Source organism: Heloderma suspectum, chromosome 1 (genome assembly GCF_057233095.1).
Source record: "Heloderma suspectum isolate Gila_16-S chromosome 1, 16-S_ref, whole genome shotgun sequence".
In the NCBI taxonomy this organism is placed as follows: domain Eukaryota; kingdom Metazoa; phylum Chordata; class Lepidosauria; order Squamata; family Helodermatidae; genus Heloderma; species Heloderma suspectum.
The window spans coordinates 131,761,909-131,776,581 of NC_139458.1; the positions used below are offsets into that span (position 1 = coordinate 131,761,909).

Sequence of the window (14,673 nt, forward strand, 5' to 3'; positions counted from 1 at the left end):
AAATCAAATAAATACCTCCAAAAATAGTGCAGAAGTGGAGGAATCAGCCACTTTGCCATGATCTGATATCTAGTTAAGTTTTATTCAAGTTACTTTGCTATGCGTAAACACAATCTGCATACTAGATCATAATCAATCCCTGGAGCTGTTCTTGGTGCTGAACAGTGTGACCACGTTGTCCTTGAGCTGTCCAAAATGGAACAAGAAAGATACCAAAGAATTTGACTTGTTCTCATTCCCTAGCTCAGTCTTCCCCAACCTGGTGGCCTCCAGATGTGTTGAACTACAGCTCCTATTATCCCCAGCCAGCAGTACATGCTGGGATTTGTAGTCCAACATATCTGGAAGGCACTAGGTCGGGGAAGGCTACAGTATTTTAATGAAATTATTAGATATAAGGCTTTCCATGAATCCTTTAATCTAACCTCTTATTCAAGATCCCCAACTGAAACTAAGCCTGCAATCCTATGCACACCTTCCCCATAGCAGCCTCCACTGAACACAGTGGGACTTACTTCTGTGTAAACATGCACAGGGTCACACTGTAAGCTTGGGCGCATGGAACAGCCATGTGCTCATCCTTTGCTTCTCTTACCTCTCTCATTCCTCCCCTCTATTAATTTGTTGTCCTTGCCTAGAAAAGGAGGATGTTGTCTCAGCAGGGAGCTGCTGCCATTTCTTTTGGGATGTAATGACCGTTCAAGGCCCCAGTGCCGTAAGCTCCTTGATAGAGGGAGCAAAGCGAGATGCACTCTGCACTATATCAAGAAGAAGAAGAAGAAGATTTTAAATGTAAATATGCAAACTGTGCCCCCCCTCCAAGATTATGTACTTTGAGACCCCAGTCACAAATGGCTTGCAACTCTAGCCTGAGAAACTCTAGCTAATGTTTCTCAGGCAACTCTAGCCTGAGAAACATTGCATTCAGCAAAAGAAATAAAACCAGGGAGTAAACACTTACAAGAGACTGACCCAAACAGATTCATGTCATTTGTAACATGAGTAGGGCTGGTATCTGGCACCTACATGTTAATGCTAGACAATTGGCAATCTAAAAGATGTTGCACAATTGGATGTATAGCCAGACCAGATTCTAAAGCTCAGTGATTGTTTTGTTTTCTCATTCATCCTCAAACAAACCCAACAGACTAAGTAGCTCACTATATTCTTTCTATAATACAGATGGGAAACACTGGTAAGAAATCTCCCCAAATCCACTGGCTAAGGCTGAGCAGGAATGCAGATTTTCCCAGTCCAAATCCAACACCTCATTAACTGAACCATTATAAACTTGGAGCAGTATCCTACTGTGACAATCCACTAAAGCAAATTACACTGCGCTTCTGTAAAGGACTTCTAGCGCAATGCCAATTGCATTAGCTGGATTCCTTGGGATCTTCAGTGGGGAAATGCCAGCATAACCTTTCTGACCTGAAAAGGACTACACTCATTCACACCTCTTAGCTAACCCACATTAAGTGTATTCTACAAGGGGATTCTGCAACTCCATGGCACAGCCATTGCATGCAGAAGGCCCCAGTTTCAACCCCTGGAATCTCAAGTTAAAAGGCTCCCCTAGTTCTCATTTGTTCACAACTCTTTGCCTTGAAACCATCCAATGAGTCCATTCATTGGTTCATGTAGCTCAAGACTGTCTCCTCTCAGTTCTGAGCTAGATGGACCAATAATCAGAGTCATTATAAGGCAGTGTCCCATTCTGTGATTCCTTGAGGCTCACAGGAGAAGCTTGCTTATTTATTTATTTCATTTCTATACTGCCCTATAGCCAAAGCTCTCAATAGCTGACATTGGTAGCATCCAATGGCAGTCAGGTAGAGGCAGGAAGAAAATAGGATGATGTATAGCTCCAAGTGGGTCTTGCTGGCTGGAACTCTCTCATACTAGAATAGGAGGATGTTGTCTCAGCGGGGAACTGCTGCCGTTTCTTTTGGGATGTAATGACCGTTCAAGGCCAAAAAGTCCCCATGACCCCCACCTACTGGAAACTGGAAAAACCCACAACTAATTTTTACAAGTGAGCAGAAATGCCTGTAACTAATATATCTCCATAGCATTTTGAATACTGCGCTACTAAGATTCTTAAGTTAGAGAACAGACTCCAAGGAAAAGCCTTAAATCACCAAGCTCTGGAGCTCATTAATAAGAAAGCCCCATTCTGTACTATATATCAGACTGTCCCAAAGAAGATGATCTGTAGTTTCATCCACTCCACAAACCTCACAAAGAGCACAGCAGGGAGCTGAAGCCAACTGAAGCCTTATGTAGGCTGACAAGACCTGTAGTATGGCCAACTCCACCCCTCCTGGAGGAGCTGACTGGCCTGTTAAAGGGCCCTTGCCTGATTTTGTAGTTTGCTAGGCTGGGGACATGCAGGGAACTCATCCTTTGAATCAGAGGCCGATGGCAGGACTGTGTCCTCTGGCCGGGAGGGCCCTGCCTAAAGCCCTCACTGTCCTACCTCTGTGGAAGTACCCTAAGCTTCTTCCTCATCAGAATCCTCTGCTGCACTATGGAAGGTGCAAGGGTTGGAAATCATGACAGGTAATTTCATATGCTTCTGTATCATAGCAGAGTGTTCTCTCTCCTTAAAAAAATGAATGTTTCCTCACTCACTATTCCAGGGCTTTATGTCACTCATCAGAATATCCCTCAAGGTTTCCATACAGTGATTGTAGAGCAACATGTCATAGAGCAACATTATTTAATACTATTTGTGTTGCCAGTAGTTTTACTAAAGTACCGGTGGAGCCTGTGGTGGCTGATGAAAATCTAATGAAGACAAAGGCAACCGAAGACAGATTCTCATTAGTTTTCTTTATGCGCTGCTCTAGACTGGAGAGTGGTGACAGGCAGGGCTAAATGAAGCCAGGGAAATCACTTTCCGTTTGCAAAAAAAGAAATAATAAACATTTCAATATGGATGGTGAGAAAAAACAATCACAGGAAGAAGAAAGGACTTCCTGGAACAAAGGAACAGCCGAGTATCACTTCTAAAATAGTAAGTGTAACCATGATTTAAGCTCAGGCTGTATGCTTTAATCAGAAGATTAATCAACTTCTCGATGAAACCAAAAGTTAATCAATGTGAGTCTGAGATGGACAGCCGTGCTGGTTTATATTTTGAAGAGGTTCTGGCTACGGTGTGCTATCATAAGAGGAAATGAAAATAGGTCATGATTATTTTTGTTTATAAAAGTCTTGTTATCTCGCATATCCTTCAATATCCTGCCCCAAAAGAGCTAGTGTTGAGGTTCTGATCATAAAAGTTTCTCTACATTTAAAACTGTAAATGGCTTGAGGCCAGGATCCCTTAAGGATCTGCTCATACATCCTCTCATACACATCTAACCATAGACCTCACTACTCAACATCAGAGGCCATGCTCTGTGGCCATCTATCACTAGTTGTCCTGTCTGACTATGGTGATTCCCCGTAAAGGGTGAGGCTGTAGAGCAAGGGAGGACAGCCACCTTTGGTCTGGGGGCCAGATTACTCAACTGGACCAAGCTGGTGTGCCAGATGATGTCAGGGGGTGTGGCCTCACTCCAGAAACCCCACCCTTATGATGTCATCTCCCTCCATCCCACTGACCTTTTTTAACAATTTCTCTTTTCAGAGAGAGGCATGGTGCTTACAATGTAAAGGGCTGTGGTCGTTTGTGAGTGATGAAAAATAACATTGTCGAACAAGGGACTGAATCCTATCAAAGAATGCAAATAAGCTGAACTCTGTCACTCCCTTCTTTTTATTAAAATAAAACCTTTTGCCCTGAGATTCAAAAGGCTGCACCTACAACTTCCTAAAGCCTCATGCAATCATATTTTAGAAGAGCTTTACTCCCAAAGTCAACAACTGAAGGTGCAATCCTATGCACACTACCTGGGAGTAAACTCCATTGAATGACTTACTTCTGAGCAGACCTGCTTAGAATTGTGCTGCAAGTGTCTAAAAGACTCCGAAATTGTCAAGGCACTGATCCTCCCATAGCCCACGTAGAACATGTATAGGCCTCCAAAGTTACCTTGGAGTAAACTGTAAAAGATCAGACTTTGGTGCTGGCAGCATAACACACACCCAGACCAATGGACTGAGACTCTGAGCTGTGGACTTGGCAACTCACAAAACTGTCTGTGTGATACAGGGCAATCCAAATATGTGGCTGGGAGCCTGGATCTCAGCAAAATACAACCCTTGCTTCTAAATGTTTATGTCAGGGGACTCACAGGGAGGTTATACTAAGTATAAACCCACCCTAAGTATAAACCAGTTTGCTTAAATCTGATAACATGGATTAGGCTACTTTGCAGTCAGACATTTTAATCTTGACCAATTTGAATTTATTCCATTCCTAACTGGATTTGGCTAAACTTTAAAGAAACATTCTTAATCCAAATAATTCATGTCCACATGGAGGCTTAATATGGCTTAACTGATCCATTTAAATTCACAACCCAATTTCATCTGTCCATTTGAAGCTGCCTCTACATTTTCTCTATTAAATCTTACTTTCTTTCCAGTGGGCTTGTGATAGATAACGCCTCACTACAGGAATCACCTTTCAAACGGAGTTGGTTGTGTGCGTTATCTGGAACAAGGCCCTGATCCCTCCCAATGCAATGTCACCAAGTTTTGCCACCAACTGTGATCATGTAGCCCCTCAAAATACTTCCTGCCAAAGACTCAATCACACTGAAGAAACACTTCAGGTGGTGAGAACACCCTCTGACTATAGTAGCAATGAACTTGAGTACAATACACAAAAAATGAGATACTTTTTATAACAAGAGAGCTACTCATTATTCCTATTCAAGTCCTGAGAATGGGAAGTTGTTATTTTAAAATAAACAGAGCTTACAACACAGCAAGTTCCACCTATACCAAAAAACCTATGCTAGCTTACATTGTACTAGAAACTGTCCCATGTGTTCCTCTCACTATAAATGATTGTGTGTTTCCACACGTATTATCATTCCTTCTATTTGCCAACTTCATGAGATGAGTGCCAATGTTTATGTGGCCAAACAGCACCACCAGTTCACAAGAACAGTGCATCAGCATGCTCAGGAAACCCATGGGTCTGCAGAAGTACCCCAAAAAGTGAGAAAAAAACTCAGAGGGCAGATTCTCCCTCCCCAACAGTTCATGCATGAAAAGCTGCTCCATGACCATTTCCCTGCGTTAAGGATGAGGGTAGTAGAAGCTGAAGCCATGAGGGCCGCTTGGGTTGTCAGGTACGAAGTAGCCACCTGGAAGCTGATTGATTTTTTGGCTGTTTCTCAGCCTGGCAGCTCAAGGCCACACTCTGTTCCAGCTAATTGGGGAAATGATAACAGCCGTGTCTGGTGAGAAAATTCAGCCTCCTTGGAGGGTTGAGTGGGGTGTCCTGGAACTGGGCTACAAATGGGTGTTTCAAATCTGCCTTGAGTTGCTAGGGCTGGGCTATAAAAAGGGGGCCAAAGAAGGGGCAGGTGTCTCTTCATTTGCTCTGATAGTACTAGGATGTGCTGCTGGTCAATGACTATCCTGAGAGACCCATACCTTGGCATGTATAGGATAGACTAGCTAGCTTTATTGTTTTGCTCCTGGGAGTGTGTGCCTTGGTGACTGGTGTTTCTGGTTTTGCTTTGAGTATTGTAACTTGCTTGTAATTTCCTGTACAACCTACCACCTCTCCCTTTCCTCTTTGTTCCTTTCCCCTAATAAACTTTTATCCAACTTCCCATTGGTGTGGTGTGTCCTATATAACTTCAGTGCTAAATACAGTGTCTATTGGCCTGGGAGGGAAGCTACTACATAAGCTTGGGAAGATTTGTGGCTAAGTTGGGCCTGGCCTACCTTGTAGGGTTGCTGGGGTGAGACCAACAATCCTTCACACCCTGCATTTGAAACAAGGCTCCATCCACAACAGTGCTTCCCCAGCCTTCGAGCAATTATGCTCAAGGCAGCAAGTGGGCAGAGATGGGGCCAAGCAAGAAGACAGGACATGAAGGAGAAAGCAAATAGGAGGAAAGAAGGAGAGAAGCGGCAGAGAGGAACTGGGTGTTAAAAACAGGGATCCAGAACTGAAGTGTCTAGTGGGGGAAAGTAAAGTGACAGTGGTGCTGTGCAATTGTTGCTGTTCTGTCCACCAATTAATTCTGAAGTGGGTGCTGGGGGTGGGGTATTAGCCCCATGACATTAAAAACAACAGAAACTGAAAGACTAAAATTCCTGGGAAAATAAGGTGCCGAAAAGACCACAATGTAAGACTCCAGGCATGCCTCTCTGGGGAGCTCATTCCATAGCCGGGGTGTCACAGCAGAAAAGGCTCTCATTGTAGTAGCCATCTGCCTCACTTTATCTGGTGGGGGAACTTGGAGAAAGACCCAGTGCCTTGTTGACCTCCCCTCAACTCAAGAACCTAGTGACTCTTAAGCACATTCCAAGTAGAGGACAGCATGAGGGCAAAAAAGAAAGCCAAAGTTATTCCGCCTCCACGTCGTCCTCTTTGGCATTCTGAGCCTGACAAAACAGCCACGTGCACCCCTGCAAATGGTGCACAACACGTTGCAGGGAGGAGAGGTGTGCGTGGGGACAAAATCATAACGTGGGTTTGGTGCTGCCTGAAGATGTCCATCTGTGATCCGGATAAAGTAGACTGTTTTGTGAGATATGGGGTGTCCTGCTCAGTGTGAGAGTTTCGATTAGATGATCTTCAGGGTGACCATTCTGGCTAGCCCAAGGTGCTTTGTGGTGTTTTGTGCAAAGGCCAGAATTCAGCTTTGGAATGTGTGAAGACAAAAGGATCCCTGGAGCACATGCCAAGAGATCTCCTCTCTCTATGAAGTAACCACACTAGCCCATAGACCAGTCTTCCCCAACATGGTGCCCTCCAGATGCGTTTTGACTACAACTCATCACCCTCAGCCAACATGCCCATGGGCCACGCTGGCTGCAGATGATGGGAGTTGTACTCTAACACATCTGGAGGGCGCCAGGTTGGCGAAGACTTTGAAGTTTCAGGAGCGGAGCTCCCGCATCAGGTAGCCCGCATTCAACCAAGCACAGGCGAGAGAACACAACAAACCTGCCATGAAACCAGAGGCAGGGGTGTTACAGATAGACTGGAGGAAGCTGTGGATGCTCAACAGCTGCTGCAGACAAGATCATTTTCCTACATCAGCAAGAAAGGGCATTCCTAAAGGAATCCCACATTTGAAACCAGAAACACCAAAGAACAAATGGCCTAGTATACCCCTGGCTAGTCTCTCTGAGTATAAAGGGGGTGTTGAAAACTGAAGCTGTGGCCGCCCACCCACAGCTTCTACTGCTTTATAGAGGCAGCAAATCTAAAAGAATACGACCTTCATGCATCAGTATAAGTAAATCCAGCTGAGTTCCAGTGGTGACAATGTATCTCACATGGACATTTTCATTTAAAATGTATACGACATCTTCCCATGGCAGGTTTATGAGCCTGACACTGCAAGCAAGATGCAGACAGAAGCCTTCTCAGAGATTTCCCAGCACAGAAGCTCATATAAACCAACCACAGCTAAAGTTGAGTATGTTTGAAAAAAGAGCCTGAAAGCAAAAGAAATGTGCCCGACCAAGGTCCCAGATAGAAGGCCTTTGCAAAACACTCCCTCAGTTATCCCAGATGGCATTAGATTTCAAACCCAAAAGCAATGACCAAAAGTGACATCTGGTCACCACAGCAAAAACGGATTTCAACAAAATGTATCTTGTGATTGTCTCCGCATCAATAGCATATATGTTTAATGGTGACATAAGTGTATTTGGGGGAGGGGGGCAACTTGACATGGCATAGAGCCAGTGAATGTTGGACTTGGACTGGAGAGACCCAGGTTCTACTCCCCGCTCTGCCATGAAGCTCACTGGGTGACTCTGGAACAGTCACTAACCCTCAGCCTAACCTACCTCACAGGGCTGTTGTGATGTTAAAATGGGAAGGAGGATCATGTATGCCCCCTTGGGCTCCTTGGAGGAAAGGATGCATAAATGTGAGTGATCCTCATCTTTTTTTTAAACTATGAAATAAGCAGAAACATATTTTGGAACAAGCATCATGCTGTGGGGTGCACAGACATGCCAAGTGGTGCTCCCCACTAGTATGTGACTTGGCTCTCTTGCCAGCTGGAGTGATCTGGAGTTGCTCGTTTTTGCTGTGCTGGCACCTTCCTCCAATGCACTCACTCTCTGTTTATGGCACACTGTGGTTCAGATGGAATAAAACTGATCAGGGTGGGGTGGAGCAGGAGATGAAAACTCAGTCCTGCTTTTAGCCCATCCTTTGCCTTTGCACTCTGAGATCAAAAGTGCTGGTGTAAATCTGCTTACTCCGGGATTTTGAGCTGACAGTGGAAGCAATAGCTATAAAAGGGGTTCACTATGAGTAAGGGTTAGCGGTGTAAGCTATAGTCATACTTGGGGCAAGTGAAATGAAATGTAGATTGCCCACAATACTCTAAAGAAGAAAAACAATTTACTTCCCTGATGCTGGGAAAGACTGACGGCAAAAGGAGAAGGGGACGGCAGAGGATGAGATGGCTAGATAGCATCACTGATGCAATGAATATGGACTTGAGCACACTCCGGGAGAGAGTGCAGGACAGGAAGGCCTGGCATGCTGTGGTCCATGGGGTCACGAAGAGTCGGACACGACTGAACGACTGAACAACAACAACAGGTAGAACCATGATTTACCAAGTGAGCTTTCCTAAGGAAATGCACATAGCCACTAGACATGCACCTTCTCTTTCTCAGCTTAGGACAATTGCTATTATTACTGCTGTTGCTTTCATAACCTATCTAACGGGCTTGTAAATAATCACTTACTGCCTACGGCAAGTAAGATATGCCTAGGGCAGAGAGTCTAGGCAATCTGGGAGGGGATTCTTTATAAATTGGAAAAAGAGTTGGTCCTTTGTTCTTTCAGGCTGTTGCGGGGGGGGGGGGATGACTTTCAGTGGTGTATTTGGGCAAACAGGCCAATAACAAATATTGTGCATTAAACAGCTTTTGTGGATTATGATGCAAGGAAGCAATATAACATTAAGCTATGGTTTTCCCAGTAGCAACGTATGGCTGTGAGAGCTGGACTATAAGGAAGGCTGAGCGCTGAAGAATTGATGCTTTCGAACTGTGGTGCTGGAGAAGACTCTTACGAGTCCCCTGGACTGCAAGGAGGTCAAATCAGTCCATCCTAAAGGAAATCAACCCTGACTGCTCATTGGAAGGGCAGATGTTGAAGCTGAAATATTTTGGCCACCTAATGCGAAGAGAAAACTCCCTGGAAAAGACCCTGATGCTGGGAAGGATTGAAGGCAAAAGGAGAAGGGGACGGCAGAGGATGGGATGGCTAGATAGCATCACCGATGCAATGAATATGGACTTGAGCACACTCCGGGAGAGAGCGCAGGACAGGAAGGCCTGGCGTGCTATGGTCCATGGGGTCACGAAGAGTCGGACACGACCGAACGACTGAACAACAACAAAGGCACTGCACCATTGACCTTAGGAAGACAACAGCTCTTAAGGGTCTTATCGGGGGTGGGGGGGTTGGTATGAAGCACAACCCTATGTATGCTTACTCAGAGGTAAGTCCCACTGGTTCGCTATGGAACGGTTGAAAGTATTACACCACTACTCTAGTCAAAAGTATGTTACATTGTGACAAAACTTTTATTTACTTTTGTGGTTAGGGGGAAAATGAAGCCACTCTGATGATTTTAACTGATTTTGACTGTGTTTTATATTTTGTCATATTAGTGCATGTCTTACCATAAAGCCAGTATAACGTTGTGGACAGAGTTTCTAACTCTGAACAGGGAAACCTGCATTCAAAAATCCCTGTGCAGCTATGAAGCTCGCTGGTGACCTTGGGCTTTGGATGCTCTCTTTCAGCCTCACGGTACTACTGAGAGGCGGAAAGGGGGAAACTGTGGCCCGGCTCACATGTAAGGAGAAGCCACCGTGGGTGAATTTTCCCTTGGGGCTTCTCATTGTGGCAACTGACACCATTTTGAAAATTTGGGGCACAGCAAGGGCACGCCATAGCTTCTTGTTAGATGTGAACCTGGCGTGGGTGGGTTGTTGGGGTGATTGACAAGTGCTGCAACCCTAAAATACTCCACGGGTTCTGGATGGGTTGTCAACCGCCCCAACAACCCACTCTTGCCAGGTTCGCAGGTAACAAGAAGTTAGGGCGTGCTCCCACCACAGTTCAAATATTCAAAATGGCACTCGTCACTGCAGTGAGAAGCACCATGGGAAAATTCACCCATGGGGGCTTCTCTTCTGGTTATGTGTGAACCACGTCTGCTGCCTGACCTGAGAGCCTAGCAGGAAGGCTGGAATACCAATGAGGACAAAACCAATTTAAGTAATTATGGATAAATTGCAAGCCACATTGACGGCTTCTCAAAAAGGAGGGGAATACATTTTAAATCAATCCATCAAATAAATCCGATCCTAGCTGAGAATTTTTGAATGCATTTTATGGAAGGAATTCTCTCAGCCCCCAATTTTTTTTAAAGGCTATTCCACATTCTACCTAATAGCTTTTCTGAAACTGCCATCAGCAGAGGGGCTCTTGATTTACACATGAGGAATGTATTCCTTGTACTACGCAATTCATTATTCATGTGATATTACACATCACATCATCTACAAAGGCAGGCAGTTTTCTTGGGAAGGTAAAAATAAAGAAAAAAAACTGAAGCACTCCAGATGTCTCTAGGGGAAAAACAAGCCAAAGGGAGGAAGGAGGAGAGAGAGGCAGCTGTAGGAATTGACAGCTTTAATCAGTACGTGGGAACTACAGAGGCAAAAGCATCTCAGCTCCAACCCTTTTTTAACTAGGCAATCTTGTAGCTAGTAGCTGCTTCAGAGGCCAAGTGGAGACAAGAGGGCTTAGTTATATAGCCATCACATCTTGCCATTTATTATCTTGTCGCCACAAACCCCTTTCCCCCACATGAGAGATTTTTCGGGATTTGGGGGAGCAAGCTCCACATCTTTCTCCTGCCCCCAACAATCAAATACGGCATGAAGGAAGGCACGGAGGTATACTACAAAGACCAAAGCGCCCCCGATCCTGGCGCTGGCCCAGGGCGAAAGAGGCGGGGTGGGGGGAGCCCTCTCCTCACCACGGGCACGCCGCCCTGACCTAGATCGCAAAGCCGGCAAGCTTGCAACGGCGGCCCCAGCCTGGAGGCGAAAACTTCCAGGAAAGCTTTGCTCCAAAAGGCAGCCGTGACTGCTCCTCCTGCACGCAAGACGACGAGCCGAAGTGTAGCCTGAGGAGAAGGCTTTCCTGGCTTCGGAGGAGCGCGGGGAGAGAGCCTCGACTGCCTCCGGAGCGACACACAAAGCCGCCCCCTCCCCATTCAAAAGCTGAACTGTTGATGCATTTACACGACGGGATGCAGCTGATGTTGGACGCTCTGCCACAATATCGGGGGGTTCTGGGATTTGTGAAGTGTATTTTTTGAGAAACATAGATGCGTTAAAAAAAAAAAAAGTATCACTTCACCCTTTGCTTTGATGCAATTCCCTCCCACGCCTGGGCTCTATCCAAGCAGCTCTGCTCCTCCTGAACACGCGCTTTGGATCCGAGCCTTTCCAACCCCCTGCCACTATTTCCATCCTCCCCCTTATCCTCGCCTCCTGCCTCCAACGGCCGGCTGATAAATGTCTTGCAAAACTAACTGGACCTTTCCGAGTCCGGTTAACCTTCTCTTTTAAAAAAAAAACAAATTAATTAATTAAATTAAAGCCAGGAAGACTCCGCACGGCAGTCACGCCCAGCCCGCTTCCCCCTCCCACCCCCCTTGCAGACACGCGCACACGGCCGAGGCGCAAACTTCGCGAGGCACGCGCACTCCCCCCATCATGCTCGGGCTCGTGCCGCGGATCGGGGCCGTCGGGGGGAAGCCAGGGCGCCGCGGATCGCACGCTGAGCGCGCGCCCGCGTGTCCCATAAGCTTTGCAAAGGGATCGAACGTGGGGAGCTCCGTACGCGCGAAGCAGCAGCCTGCCGCGTTGCGCGGACGCCGCGCTCTGCGCGCGCGCCCAAAGCAGCAGCTCGGCCGGAGGAGCTGCCGGCTGCGTTGGCCGGTCTCCCCCCCGGCCCGACCGTCCCCGCGTCGAGCTGAGTTCCCACACGCTGGCGAGCGCCTTGCGTGGTGGCGCAGCAGCAGCCGCGGCGCCTCTTACCTCGCCTGGAGTTTGGTGCAGCGCTAATGACCTCCGAACTCTGCAGCTCGGCTCGGGCTCCTCAGCGGCACATCCCCGGCACGTTGCCTCCTTCCTCCCCGCCGCCGGCCTGAGAGAGAGGCGAGGGGGCCGCTCACTTCTTCGCGCTGGGCTCGCGCAGAGGCAGCCTGAGTCACCGCCTCTTCCCCGGCTCCTTCGCGAGCGCGCGCAAGGGCTGGCGGCTCAGCCCGGGAACGTGGCTGGCGCCCCTGCCTCCCCCCGCCCCGCGCTGCTCTGCTCTGCGCTGCGGAGCCGCTACGCTGCGCGAGCGGAGGCCGACGGGCCGCGTTCCTCCGCCCCGCCCCCGTTGCCTGCCTGCGGGGGCGCCACGTACCCCTGCAATGCCTGGAGAGCGCGCTCGCCCGCGCACCCCGCCCTCTCTCCCTCGGGAGGGGACCTCTTGGAGGGGACCCACGAGGTCCCGGGGCGGGGGGGAGAGCCGGGGAAAGTCGCCCAAGGCGGGCCGCGCGCTGCCCTGCCTGCCGCAAACAACGGGCCTCGCGGAACTGTTTGGCACCGGCGGACAAGGGCACGCCGAGCGTGCTCCGGCTGGCGCCTGGCCTGCGCCGCACATGGGCTCCCTAACCGCTGCGGAGGCTGCGAAGGGAGCGAGGCAGAGGACGGAGAAAGCGGGGCCTCCCCGGGCCCGGGCCGGTCCCTTCCCAGCTGGGAAGTGCTCGGGGCCAAGGTCATTTCTGCCCATTGGCGGGGAGCGGAGGCAGAGGGGGCGCCTGGTGTTCCTAGCCAGAGGGGCAAAGTGGGCCCAGGGGCGAGGGAGAAAAGCTGCACCCGCCAAATTCCCTCTTCCGCAGAACGATTAACGGAGACGAGCCCTGCCCTCTTGTGTTACTAGTCACCTTGGCAGAGATGGTTCCAGACATGCTGGTGCCCAAAGCAGAAAACCCAAATGGTGTCCTCCATTCCCCAAGGCATAATGGCCTGAGAATGTGCACAGTTCCCGCTTCATGAACAGATTGTATGCATATTCTCCATGAACCTTGGTGAAGATGCACAAGGGCTGGTTGTTATGCACGGTAACTGTTCAACTCACATTACCTCTAACACGCACAGAAATAGCCGAAACCCTAAATTAAAATGGGCTGTCCTTTAATGTTACCCCTGCCTCCCAACTCATAGGCCCCCTCATCCTGCCTAATGGTAGGGGTTAAACTGACATATGAAAATGGGTCAGGAGAGTGAACGTGGGTGGAATGTTTGGGCAGGACTCTGGAAAGTTTGCTGGTACTCACTCTGTACCTCTCTCTTCCAGCTACCTTTCACCACCGGTGACAAGAATGGGCCATTCCGGTAGACTTCCTGACACAGGCCAATCCAAACAACTGCCTACAATAGCAGCATGGTATGTTCACTTTTGGAGGTGACAGACTCGACCTTGGGGGAGCTGGGGGTGGCGACGGCCAACAGGAAGCTCTGGCGTGGGCTGGCCCATGAAGTCATGAAGGGTCAGAAGCGACAGAACAAATAAACAACATTTACTTTCCAGATAATTTCTGGTGGTAGGAGCTGGGAAGTCCCCAGTTCAAATCTTGCCTGAGTTCTTGACACACCAAGCAGCCTTAAGCGAAACATTCTCTCTCGGTCTTCTACAAACCCCATCTGCAATATGGGCGTAAGAATACTAAGCTTCCTTAAAGGTTGTATAGACAACTGAGATAAGGGACATGGAAGCATTATCAAACACACAGAAGCACTCCGTAAATACTGTTATCACTGCAACAATAAGGCTGAGTCCAGATGGCAACTTTACACATAGCTGAGAGCCTCACGAGAAGAACTCCAGTTGGTCTTCCAGCACCCTGTACCTAGAAGCACTCTCCTGCAGCTGGGCAGCCAGACTCTGCCTTGGGCATAGGGCTTAGGGGAAATGTGTTGGTTGCTCCTGCTATGTAAGACCAAGGCTGGCTGGGCAAAGTGTGTGGTGGGGAGGGAGAATAGAGACTCAGAGCCAGGCCCCAGCTATCCCATGGCCCATCCCTGATCCACCTCAATAGATAGCTTTTCTGTTTTTAAATTTATTGTATACAATAAGATATATAACATACTTTTGTAAAAAAATCTTTCCTAGCTGCATTCCAAGTAAGCAGTACTCTTGTTTTAGGCTCCGCCGCAGGAACAGGCCTTGCACTGTAGGGCAAAGGGTGGGCAGAGAGTAGATTTGGACTTCAACTGTCAGCATTCCTGGCCATGCTGGCAGGCTGGGCTTCTGGGAGCTGAAGTCAGAACATCAGGAGATCTACCTGCCATGGTATGAGATGGCTGGCAGATCTAGGAGGACAAATCAGCCCCTACCCCAAGTTTAATTAGGTAACTGCACTAATGATATGTCTGTATGGTGTTGGTTGTAAAGTAACAGTAGCAAGACATAAGAGAGTA

General features: G+C 48.1%; 1 protein-coding gene across 1 annotated transcript in view; it reads right to left on the reverse strand.

Moving 5' to 3' along the window:
• SYT12 (synaptotagmin 12) overlaps positions 1 to 12,784 on the reverse strand; it is a 90,084-nt gene extending 77,300 nt beyond the window's left edge. The window contains exon 1 of the mRNA XM_084858272.1: positions 12,241 to 12,784. The gene's annotated coding sequence lies outside the window, so the exon portion shown is untranslated. The remainder of the gene's footprint in view (positions 1 to 12,240) is intronic.
• Positions 12,785 to 14,673: the final 1,889 nt, after the last annotated feature.